The sequence below is a fragment of the Pinus tabuliformis genome, chromosome 5_2 (genome assembly GCF_031772625.1).
Source record: "Pinus tabuliformis cultivar Carrire ecotype Pingquan chromosome 5_2, CPIR1, whole genome shotgun sequence".
Classification (NCBI taxonomy): Eukaryota; Viridiplantae; Streptophyta; class Pinopsida; order Pinales; family Pinaceae; genus Pinus; species Pinus tabuliformis.
The window spans coordinates 85,046,190-85,059,428 of NC_142306.1; positions in this window are offsets into that span (position 1 = coordinate 85,046,190).

Genomic DNA, 13,239 nt, shown 5'->3' on the forward strand with positions numbered 1-13,239 from the left:
GATTCGGTACTCCCCGTGTTTATGAAATGAATAGCAAAAACACAAACAACCAACAAGATACGTTCCCCAGCGGAGTCGCCAATTTGTTGTTGGGAAAAGTATCCAATACGGAATGACCCTATCCCACTCTAAGGGTGATAGTACCTCAGCAACAATCAAAGCAAATCTATTTGAGATTACTTCTTTATGAGATGTAAAAGAGGGGAGAGAGAGATCCACTAACCGATGTCTTTTGCTAATGATTGATCTAATCTTCTCTCTTTGCTGCTTGCTCCCAGCTTCTTGCTCTTTCACTGGCCCAGCTACAACAAGATCCTGCAAAATGGCAAGAGAGGGAAACTACAAGAAGCATACATTCATAATTGATTCAAGGATTAGAGTAAATCAAATACACAAGTATAGCAACACATCATTGAAACACATGTATATAGAAGAACCTCAAATGCTTTATTAATGGAAGAAGTAAAGTTCAGGAAGTGATACAACCATAAAAGGCCCAATCCAGCATCACCTCCCAGCAGAAAGAAATCTCCTCTTCACCTCCTTCAAAGCAAATCACCCAATAGTTCTATACTCAAACCAACAGCACTTCCTTACATTCATAAGATTCCAGCCTCCCTAGACCTCATGAGAGAGATCTATATATAGGATTTTTGGAGAAAGGATGAGTCATCTTGAGCTTGGCATGAAGCTGACTAGTGTCCTCTCTCACTTCAGTTATTCTTCAGTTCTTGAGTCCACTTGGAGGTTCTTGCTTCCACTTGGAGATCTAGACCCTCTTACTCATCACCAGTCGAATTCTCCGATCCAAGTGTCATTTTGGAAGCTTCCTGGGCATTGACACCTTGAGGAATGACTGTGCCACTTGTCCAAACTCGCCCAACGCAGGTAGCCTTCTTTGCAGTTGACATTCAGCGCAGGTACACAGTGGAGCAGTTGACATTCAGCGCAGATGCTCAGTGGAGCAGTTGACATGATCCAGAATTAGCTTGTTTTTGAGTGTTTTCAGGTGGAGAACTGATATTCAGTGCTGTGGTTTGCTAACCTTGTTCCTCTAGGGGTAGGAACAACATGTTTAGGGACTTTGGATCCCTTAGATTATGGACATTTCATGCTTCATGCTGTAAGGCATAAAAATGTCTATAACACATAAACGAAGAAAAACAACAGAACTAATGAATTAACTACCTACACTATGCATGAGGAAAGTTGTTGAAAGGAATGAAAAAATGGATGAGATCTACTACAACAATAAAGATGAAAAATATGACAATGGAAATCTACCTTGCAAGACTAACCAAATACTAATTTAAATACAACAAACTCCAAAGCTCATAAACGAACTAGAAATCTATGCTTTTGGGGTTGCTTAAGGGTCCCTTCCTCAAGTCATGATCCTAGAGGGAGGAAGTGAGGCCAAGACACTTGCTGACAACCTTATGGTGATCCTTTTTATCCTTTCTAACTTTCTGCTTGACGTAAGGTGAAAATGGAAGCAAACTAAATAACAACCAATCTAATCTACACTACTTGTAATGGAAATACATCTAAAAGCAACTTAACAATGAAGCTATGGAACTACACTAAACATACATGTACAAAACAAAGAGGAGCCCTGGCTACTAGGGTTGGGTGCCAAACCAAGAGCTTCAGCCATCTTAGTTAACTCAGTGCTGGCTCAAAGAAAAACTCATTCTTATTACCAAAACATCAAATTACATCAATAAAACTTTCACAAGTATTGCAACTCGAAAATAGCTTAGAGTTTTACAATAAAAATCCAAATCCTACTAAGATCCTAGGCCTCTCTACTTATACAACTGAAGTCACCAATGAATTCCTCAAAATTTGGGAGGCTCAGCTCCCAAACTTGAGATAAACTAGTGCTTTGTCTCTCACTTGCTCAACTGCCTTCTAATCCTCATGATTTGGGTGTTTGGACTCTAAGATGATGTGATGAATGGAGGAATATTTGAATGGAGAAGTAGTAAATGAAGAGGAGTCACCTCCTACAATCCCTATCCCTTGTCCCATTCGAGTTTTGACCTTCGTCTTTGCCAAAATTCCCTGATTTTCTCCTTTAATCCTGCATTCAATGCATATTAATCCACTAAGCATAATATCCAACTCTAACTCACCTCATAAACAAAATATAATAAAAGAACATGTAATAAGTTATGAGAAAAGTTGGTTTGACTAAACTAAGAGGTGAATTAAGGCTCATTTAATTACCCAATGATGAGGCTTGTCATCACCCCCTACTGAAATTATTGCTCATCCTCTAAGCAACTTAATCAATATCCATATCCTTCATGGATCTATTGGCCTCTCTGACATCCCATGCCTCTGTTGTGGTCTCCTTCTCTTGTTCATAGAAGCCTACTTTCTTTTCTACCTCCTCCCACTCCCTCTTTTCTTCTTCTTCCTTCCTCCCTTCTAGCATCCCTAAGAGTAGTGGTGGACTGAGTTTTAGGCCAATCCAATTGACTTTCAGCCTTTGCATAGACTGCTTATACATAGGTGTCATGTTTAGTGCCTCTCTCAACCTTTGAGGAGTGTTATACTCTCTTATCTTTAAGTTGTATGGCAGCGTGTTCCGTCTCCTCATGCAAGTATGTATGCTATCATCTCCTAGCAACCTAAACATGTCATCAAAATGTGAAATTGCTTGCTCTTGGGTAGCAAGATATCTAGGTGCCATATGAGGATCATTTGTAATCAAATTATGGGTAGTGATGAGGGCCATGGGATTTGATTGTTCAACTCTGATCACAATAGGTTCAGTTTGCTCTCTTGCCAATGTCCTTTTCATCTTTGCAGCACTGGACTCCTCATGGTTCATCCATGATGCTAAAGCCATTAATTTTAAATCTCCTAGCTTGGAATTAGGCTCACATACATTCATGTATGTTAGGGCCATGTTATGCGAATAAAACTCAGCCATTTTGGCCCTGTCTTGTAGTGTACTTTGATCACAAAGAGCAATGAACTTCCTGTAGTCCTGAAATGGCATGGTGCCTCTCTGTGCTAGGGTCTTAATCTGGAACTGCAACCACTATTCTTTGATATATAGAGCATAGGATTTAGCTGGAATCCTACAATGGATTTCTTCGAAAGAGAGACTGGCCATACATGCCTATTTATTCTCTCTTTCCTGCAGCTATCCCCTCAACCATGCATTTTCTGTCTCTAGTTGATTTCTCATTATGGCCTCTCTGTATCTCAAGCCACTTAGCTCTTTGCCCATCTCCTTGAGTCTCTCTTCCATGTGACCAATGTCTTCCACCCCCTTTTATTTGGCAATCTGTGTCCATAGGTGAGTTCTGGACCTCTCCTTCTCAAGCTCGAATAACAGTGGGATAGCAAATTTTGGAGGTATGACCCTATGTCCTTAAATAAACCTGTAATAGGAGTCTAGGTTAGGTTGGAGGCTGGGTTATTTTGTCTCTGGGTCCCATTCTTTAGTTTCTTGCTTCTCCTCTACCTCCCTTTGTCCTAGAGTATCCTCTAGGACTTTTTTGCTTCTTGTAGATTTTGCTGTGTATCTTGTAGGATTGCCTTTCCCTTAGAGGAAGTTGATCTAGTAGTAGGCCTTCTCACATAGGTGATAGGAGACTTAGGGGAAGGCACTTTCTCTTTTTTTGTAGGGGAGTCTTCATTCACAATAGGAATTTTGGTTGATGTTTGGGGTTTCCCCTATCTTATTCTTGTGCTTTTTCTTGTCCTAAAATATAATGGGGTCTGCCTATTTCATTTTCCTTTTTTCTTGATGGGGGTGCTAAGAGCAATGAGGGCCACTGATGCCTCTCTCTCAGTGGATTCTAGAGACACCCTAGGTGAATCCTACTTGTTTTTTGTTCTCTCTTTCCCATTTCCTCCTTCCTCTATGTCCTTCCTATCTTCTTCTTCTTGTAGATCTTCAACATCTTTATCAGTTTCCTCCTTAACATCCTCCTCCTTCTCTTTCCATTCTTCTTCTTCATCTTCATCATTTTCTTTTGTTTCATCTCCTTCTTCATCCATCTCATCTTCATCTCCTTCTATTTCTTCCTCTTCTTGCTTTGCTTATTCTTCCTTTGCTTCAGTCTTTATCTCTTCCTCTTCACTGACAGTAGGACTACCATCATATGTGAGAGCTTTTATGTCATCCTCTGCTGGCATGTCTCTAAAAACTAACCATGTTATAGAAATTCTGAGGTTTTTGAGGTCATATTCTATAAAGATCCTAATTAACTCATTATGAGCTAACTGTTGGGAATTTCCCTCCTTCACTTTGATTCTTGAGCCTACTAGTGATTACAGCAAGAAGTATGGTATGCCGATCCTTTGGTGAGGGGGTGTTTCTGCTCCAAATATCAATTCTTCAAGGATCCTAAAATGATAGCCATAGACCACACTATACCTACCCTCACATGAAATGTATTTGAATAGTGGGTAGCTTACCTCATTCCATGGATATGGAAAAATTTCCCTCCTTACTCCATTTTTGTCCTCAGTGGGTTCCTCGCCTTATAAAAATAATTTCCTTTTGGAAACCTGGCTATCTCCTTTGTCTTCTTTCCTCCATGGTATTCCTAAGGGAAGTGTGGCGACTCTGGTGATGAGATCAGGGATGAGTTCTATAGATAGGCCCCTTACCACAATAGTGGCATGGATTCTGGTGAGTGGAATGAGGGAGAGAGAAAATTCTTGATCCACCTCATCATCATACCATTTGAATTTTTTGAAAAACCCCATCCCGTTATGTCTTGTGAATATTTCAAGCACCTGGGGGTGTTATTGGATCCTCGTTGTGTTGATGGGATCCCTCCTATTAAACCCTCCTGTCATCTTGGTTGGTGAATTTTGAGGAGATGAGAGGGTTGAGACAATTTCAAATGAAGAACCAAAACAAAAATGACTTTGTATGTAATTCCCTTACACAATTGGTAAATTCACTCAAACTTAGAGGATTTTTGGTTCAATTTCTTTGTAAAGAGGGATGTAGTTATAGAGCCTACCTATTTAGATTGTTTGCAGTGGCCAACCCCTATGTTATATCTTATGAAATCTTCTCTGCCAATCTTGTAGACAGTCTCTGTGTATCCTGTAGGAATTCCTGTGCATGATCCTGTAGGAATTCCTATGCAATCCTGTAGGAATTCATGTGCAACAAAACAATGGAGTTTTGCTTCCAGTGGGTTTCCTGGGTATGAGAGCAACCTGAGAGAGTGAGTTTCGAGGAAGTGAATGTATGAATGCATGGGAACAATGTTTGTTTCCTCTTATGGTGTTTCAGGGTGATGTGGTGTGCTGGCAGCAAAGGTATGTTTCCATTTTTGGACTGTTGGTCCCCACTACCACCTCATCATTCCCCACCCCTCGTAATCAACTCCCACCTTATTCATCCATAGTTATAGCCACTTTTTTCCTACTCCTCTATATTTGAGTTTATTGCAACCACGTGTGAGAGGATACCCTGTTGTGTATGTGTTGACTGAACGAAGGTGGCCAAGTTAACTGGCCACCTTTTTGCTTATAAACGAACTCTCTCATAACCCTTACATTTGTTTGACTACATGATGCATATGAGAGAGCGAGTGAGATACTTACCTGTGGTGCCAATGCTTTGCTACAGTTGTCGAAGACCAGAGGTGTTGTTGTGTGTATTGGCTGCATGCTATTCTTTTTCCTCCTCTTGTTGTTTGCTAATGACTCCTTTGTTGGTGCAGGTACCTGTGGTTGAAGATGGTGGTGGTGCTACTTTGGAGCTCCTGGATCATCATGTTGGAGGTTTTTTGTTGTTGTGATTGGTATTCTATGGGATAGGCTGCTACAGGATTTCCTACAGGATGTCCTGTAGCTGCTTCTCCCTCAGAACTCTTAATCATTCTTTTTTCTAGGGTTGTGAGGATGGTGACATGGATGGAGAAAAAGAAGAGGAGTGTGGAGAGCAAGGAATACCCAGGTAATGATCTTCATTCCTCCGTATTTCCCTTCTTTTCGAGGACTGGAAAAAATACTGTTGAAACTGATTTTTATTTTTTAATGGTGAGTGCAGGGGTGATGATGGTGGACAAGGTATGGTGATTGATTTGTGAAGAGGGTGAATTTGATTGACCTAGAAATTCTTTCATTTTCCTTAGGACTAATTCCTATAGGATTTCTGGGTCACTGTAATTCCTACAGGATCATCCTGTAGGTTTTTAGGGGATCCTGTAGGTTTACAATGGATTTGGTAGAAAACAGAATCCCTTTGTAAATTGAAGCAATGGAGTGGGAAAAATGATAGAAATGGTGGAGGAATGAATGGTAATGAGTGAAATATGTGAATCACATGGGTCTCTTTCTTAATCCTCCTTTGCTCCTTGATTGTCCTGCTTGCTGACTTGCAAATTAAAATTTCATGAATTTTTTTTTTTTTTTAATTTTTTTTTTTAAACAACTAGGCTACCTCTAAGAGGTTTTCACCCTAGTTGTTTTCCCTGGGCACCTCAAGAGAGGTTTTCACCTAGGGATATTTCTTATTCTCCTTTTTCCCTCTTTTTTTTGTTTTGACACCACTGAGCTGCCTCAAGAGTTTTTCAACCCAATGATGGGACTCAGGCACCTCATGGATGTTTTCACATGAGTCCTTATTCTTTTTTCTTTCTCTCAATGATTTTATGAGGGAGGAGATGGAACTTGTTCTGCTATCATCATTGTTTTATTGATATCATCAATGATCTCTTGTTTTGATAAAGGTATCTTGTAAATTTTCAATTGGTTTCCATTAACAAGAAGAGGAATGACCTCTTCATCTATGGTTCTGATTTGCACAGAACCATTATCATGACATTTTTCCACCACATAAGGTCCTAGCCATCTTATCCTTAACTTGCCTTTGAAGTCTTTATGCCTAGAATCATATAGAAACACTCAATCGCCTTCCTGAAATTGCTTCTCCTTGATGTTTCTATCATGCCAGATCTTCCTCTGAACTTGAACTACCTTTATCTGTAGGAGGACCTCTATCCTGAATTCATCCAAAGCATTCAACTGGAAAAATATCTCTTTCTATGCACTGCTGAGGTTTAGATCTAGTTGGGTTGCCATCCTTAATGTGTTATACTCAAATTGAATGGAGAATAAGGCCTTTTTACCATAGACCAGCTCATAGGGTGTGAATCTAGTGGTGGTCTTCCATGTGCTATTATAGGCCCAGGTAGCCTCAACTAGTCTATCTTCACAATCCTTCCTACTGTTGCTTACCACTTTGGTCAAGATGCACTCCAGTGCTCTGTTGGTCACCTCCACTTTCCCATTATCTTGTAGATGATAGGGAGTGGAGGTTCTATGCTTGATCTTGCACTGGCTAAGCAAGTATTCAATCATGATGGAGGTAAACTAGCTGCCTTAGTTTGTGACCAACTCTCTAGGGTGCCCAAATTTGTAGAATACATTCTCCCTTAGGAACTCAGTCACCTTCTCGTCTGTTGTTGCCTTAATTTCCTTGGTTTCAGCCCACTCAGTTAAATAATCATTGCACACAATAATGTACTATTTTTGCTTGGAAGGAGGGTCAATAGCCCCAATGAAGTCCATGCCCCGCTTGTCAAATGGCCCGAATGTCACTTGAGGCTGCAGAGGCATTTCATCTCTTGGAGTATGCCTTCCCATCCTTTGGCACCGATCACATGACCAATATATTTGTTTACATCCTCATGAAGAGTGGGCCAATAATAACCTACTTGTAACACTTTGAATGTTGTCCTCTTTGCTGCAAAGTGACCTCCACAAGGCCCATCATGACAAGTCAGAAGGATGTCAAAGACTTCCTCCTTCCTGACACACCTTCTCAAGATTTGATCTGGGCCAAGTTTGAAGAGATTGCCCTCAATCCAAGTGAAGGGGGTGCTCTTCCTTATTATCTTGCTCTTTTATTTAGAGGACAAGGTTGGTGGGAACTGTGCTGATACCAAATAGTTTTCTCTATCAGCAAACCATGTAGAGAGAACTGAAATAGAAAATAAGTGCTCATCTGGTAATTGGTTATCAACCATTCCTTCTGCACCTACAGGCAAATTCACTCTAGACAAAAAGTCTATAACAACATTTTCCTTACCAGGCTTATCAACAATGGTTTGATCAAACTTTTGTAATAAAATTAACCATCATATAATTCGAACATTCACATCTTTCTTTTTCATTAAATATTTGATTGCAGCATGGTTAGTATGCATAAATGTTTGATATCCTATAATATAATGCTTGAATTTGTTTAATGAATGCACAATAGCCAGGAGTTCCTTTTTAGTCAGTGTGTAATTTAGTTCAGCCTTTGACAAATTTTTACTGATAAAATAGATATCATAAGGAAGTTTTTCATCTATCTGACCTAGGGCTGCTCCTATGGATTTGTGTGGGGCACCAGCATGGATGTGAAAGGGGAGGGTGCAATTTGGGCCTCGGAGAATTAGTGCAGTGGTTAACTTGTCCTTTAGTATGTCTAAGGCCCCTTGACAACTTTTTTACCATATAAACTCACAGTTCTTGGCCAACAAACCAAATAAAGGAGAGGCCAACTTGTTGAAGTCCTTTATGAACCTTCGGTAGTATCCAGTTAACCCTAGGAAACTTCTGACATTTCTCTGCTTTTGAGGTGGGACCTTTTGTATGATAGCTATTTTGTTTGGGTCCACTTGCAGTCCTTGGTGAGATATTGAGTGACCTAGCACGGTCCTTGTAGTCATCAAGAATTCACATTTTTTGGGACTGAGAGATAGGTTCATTTCGATGCATTTGTGCAATACTTTTCCTAAGTTAGACAGAGCTTCTTGAAAATCACAGCCATAAGGTGTAAAATCATCCATATAAATCTCCACTGCATCATGGACTAATTCCACGAAAATACTCAGGACTGCTCTCTAGAAAGTGGCAGGAGCATTGCATAGGCCGAAAGGAAAGACGCTATAGGAAAAAGTACCCCAAGGATAAGTGAATGTGGTTTTATCCTGGTCTTCCAGGGAAAACTGGATTTGGTTGTACCCGTTGAATCCATCCAAGTAGGAGAAAAACCTTTTCCCTGCTAGGCTATCTAGAACTTGGTTAATGACGAGCAGAGGGAAATAGTCCTTCTTTTTGGCTTTGTTCAACTCCCTATAATTGACACAAAATCTCCACTTACCATTTTTCTTTGGAACTAACACCAAAGGAGAGACCCACTCACTATCGGAGATAGGGTAATTGAATCCTACATCTAGCAGTTTTTGCAGTTCTTCTTTGACTATATCTTTAAGAGCTAGATTCATCCTCCTTTTGGGTTTCCGGACTGGCTTGCAACCTTCTTTGATGTATATTTGGTGAGTACACTCTAAGGGGTGTACTCCCTTCATTTCTTTGTAACTCCAAGTGAATGCTTCTAGATTTTCCTTTAGCGTGTTGCATAACTTCTCTTCTTGGAGAGCAAAAAGAGATGGATTGATTTTCAAGGTTCTCTCTCGGCTGAATTATATGGTTTTGACACAGAGTGGGCTGGAATCAGCCAAGCATAATTCAATTGGATGATTTTTTTGGGTTTCCTTTACTGCTTCTTCTAAGGGCAATGACCTGGGAGTTGGACTTTGGAGTAGGTGTTCAATCAATTCATCCTCACTGTTGTCCTCCTCCCATGGTTGTTTCTAAAGTATAAGGCTGGGGAGAATAAACTTCATCTTCTTCCTCCTCCTCCAACCATAAGGGTAAGTCGTGATCTAGAGAAGGTTGAGCATGAGGGTATAGGACTAACTGCTTGGACATATGCCCATTCCTGATGGTCATATTCTGAGCTCTACAACTAATGTAAGCATTGGTAGTGGCCAACCATGGTCTCCCAAGGATGAAAGGGTAACTAGTAAGCTTAGCCTTAGGCTGGAGAACTAGGAAATCTACAGGATACCCCCAAGAGTCAATGCAGAACATCACATCCTCCACAATCCCCTCAGAAGTTACTGTGGAACAGTTTGCAAGTTGCAAAATTGTTGTAGTCTTCCTCAATGAACCTTAGAGGTTGAGCTTGAGCATGGTATCATTGGTCATCACATTAATGGCAGCCCCAAGATCGATCAGAGTGTGTGGGACAATGGTGCCATTGATGTGCACATCTACTACAGGTCTTCCAGGGTCCAAATATTTTGGACAGATTACCTGCCTCGGCATTAAGTCAGAAAACTGTCCAATGAAATTAATGGTATGGGCATCCCTTATCCGCCTCCCTGGGTTCTTGAAGCACTCTCCTTAATCAACTTATTGTAAATAGGAACATCTTTTTTTGCCTTGAGAAGTGGAATCTTTACACACAGATTATTCAATTCTCCTAGAATTTCAGTCTCTTCTATGGTAGGCTTGAGTGGTTGGGCTAATCTCTTAGGAAAGGGTGGATTTACTTTAATATTGCTTTTCTCTCTCTCTTCCTCAACCTCCTTAGGTGGAGGTGGAGGTTGGTTGTCCAGGAGAAATCTCCCAAATCTCAGGTTAATCTCCTGGATTTCCACATCATAACATGGATATGATGTCTCTCCAATGTATACTTGTTAAGCCTGGATATTGTTCAGGTTCAGATTTGGATGTGCAAGCATCTAAGGTTTCTTGGGTGGAGAAGAGTGTAGGAGCTATGGTTGGGCAGGTGGTGGAGGTAATAGAGTTGGAGCATTGTTGTCTTGGGGCTTCCACCCCTAGGGTGGTGCATTCCGCTGAGGTTGTGGCAGAGCATAAGGTTGAAATGACTAGCTAGCTCATTGGGAGTGATACTGAGATGAAAAGGACGAAGGAAGGGGTGTAGACCAGAAGGATGAGTAGGTGGTCCCCAAGAAGGTATGGATGTGGTTTGGTTGGGGTTGTAATATGCATGGGATGACACTTGCATGCCCTGCTGGTATGGTCTATGCATGAGGTCTCCTTTGGTTAATGTAGCAGAGCTACTCAGTGACCCCTTCAGCTCCTTGATATACAACTTTGAGTCCATGCAAATAAGGGAACTTTTCTGTGGAGTGGTTTTCTTCACAGACCGAGAAAATTTCAATAGAGTTCAATGGACATTCATTCCTAGGATGCCTCCTAGTGCATCTAGGACAAAAAATGGCCAAGGATCTCTCTGATTCCTTCTGCTTCCTCTTAATGTGCATGGTGTCCATTTACAAGGCAAGGGTTTGCAACATCTCAGTTTTTATTTCTTCCAGCATGTTTCCAATTTCACCCTTGATGGATGAGTTGGAAGACGATATACTGACCATAGGTTGACTACCCCTACCCTTTTTCCTAGCTACCCTGGAATGGTTTCTGAAGATAGTATTGATATCATCATAGGGTAATTGGTAGATATCTCCTCCTGCTAATAAATGTAGGGTATCCAGAAGATCTTCCCTTACTTCCCTAAGGAGGACCAACTTTAGTGACTCAGGGTCAAGTTTGCACCTAGCCCTTTTGTAACTAAGATGGAATGTTTCTTTGTAATCCTCTGGGGATTCATCATTGCCTATGGTCATCCTGAAAATTTCTTCTTTAGTATCCTTTGACCAACAGTAGTCCTAATATTTGTTGTTAAAGGCCTACTACATCTGAGACCAAGTTGTGATGATATCCCCAGGTAAACTCATGAAACAATGCAATGCTACATCCTTGAGGGTAGTTGGAAATAGTTTTAAGTTTTTCTCATCATTTGTATAGTTAGAGGTTCGGCATATAACAACAAAATCAAATAGGAAAGTTTCAATGAAATTTGTGGTCAGGCCATGGAAATGGGGTAGGGTAGAGGGGTTCATATGTTTCATCTTACTATTCCCATTGGTTTCCCTGATGGGGAAGGCACCCTCAACTCTCTGTCTATTCCCTCTGTAATTTTTGTTTTTAGCCATTGGTTTAGTAGGAATGGGTTCTTCTTATTATTCTTCACCTGTATGTTGTTCAAATATGTCACGTTGCTCACCTAAGGGTTCCTCCAGTTCATAGCAACTGAAGAAGAGGGAACGTTGGCTATCTGATGTAGTGGGGGTATTTGGAAAAAATTTCCCTAAGTTGTCCCTATTCCTACGAGGCATGAAAGGAAATATTTTTGGTTTGGTTTTATATTTTTTCAAACTTGGAAAGTACTTGTAGAATTCAAATTGTTGATTGAAGTAAAATAACTAACATAATGAAAAACGTACCTGTTGAACTGAAATATTGCTTGTGAAATGGAAAGGAAAGAAGAATATGCAAAATGGAAGAAAATAAACAACTAGATTACTTTTGCATAAATAAACTAACGGAAAAATATTGAAGACAAGAAATAGAAGAAAATAAAGTAGTAATCACATTCTAATCAGACACCTCCACAACAACGACACCAAAAAGTGATGAGCACCACTATTGCAGCAAGGATGCTACAACTCGTGGGCTACCAGCTTTACTTATCAACTTGGGGTTCGTACAAACTTGGAGGTGACAGTGTTGTATGCACAAGTAAAAGTGGTGGTTCTGCCTGTTGTCATTTTTCAGCCGGGGAGAAACCACTAGGGTTCCAAGCTAGACTTCTATGGAGTCAGAATAAGCTTGATTCTTTTATGGAAGAAAGGTAAATCTACTCTAAGAGAGAGTTACTCTACTGCAATAATGGAGAAGGTCGACATGTAATGCTAAATCACACCATTCCCTAATTAACCATTTCAGAAGTTATGCTAGGAAGAAATGCTAGATCAACATGAAATAAATGCTCCTATCTAAGTTGTAGAAATAAGAATCATCAAAAAACACTAATGTGCAAGTAAAGAGAGTGAACTAAATATGTTTTTTCTTTTTTGTCTTTTTATGCAAAATCAAGTATGCAAACTAATTGCTTTTGTGGATGTGGCAGGTGAATTTAGGATGTTTGAGGATGGTTGGAAGGGTTATGAGATATTTGGATGGTGTGGAGGACCCCTGTGAGGTTTTTGGTGACTTCCTAGAGGTTTTCCATCAATTCGGCCTTAAAATAGGCCATTTCAGGAAAACCTACAGGATGTACTAGAAACCTATAGGATGATCCTGTAGGAATTACAGTGAACCCATAGGACACAACTGAGAGAAAAATGTGAGGTGTTGGAGGTGATGGGAGGCCTAAGAAAGGTGCGTGTGGGGTAAAATGGAGTGGGAGAGGGTCTAGGATCACTCATAAGTCAATATCCAAGATACTAAATGGTTGGATTCACTCAATGTGCTTGGAACGATTTCTACAAAAAATGATGAAAAATTGTTGAAGGTAATGGTGAAAAAAAGGGATGGATAAGG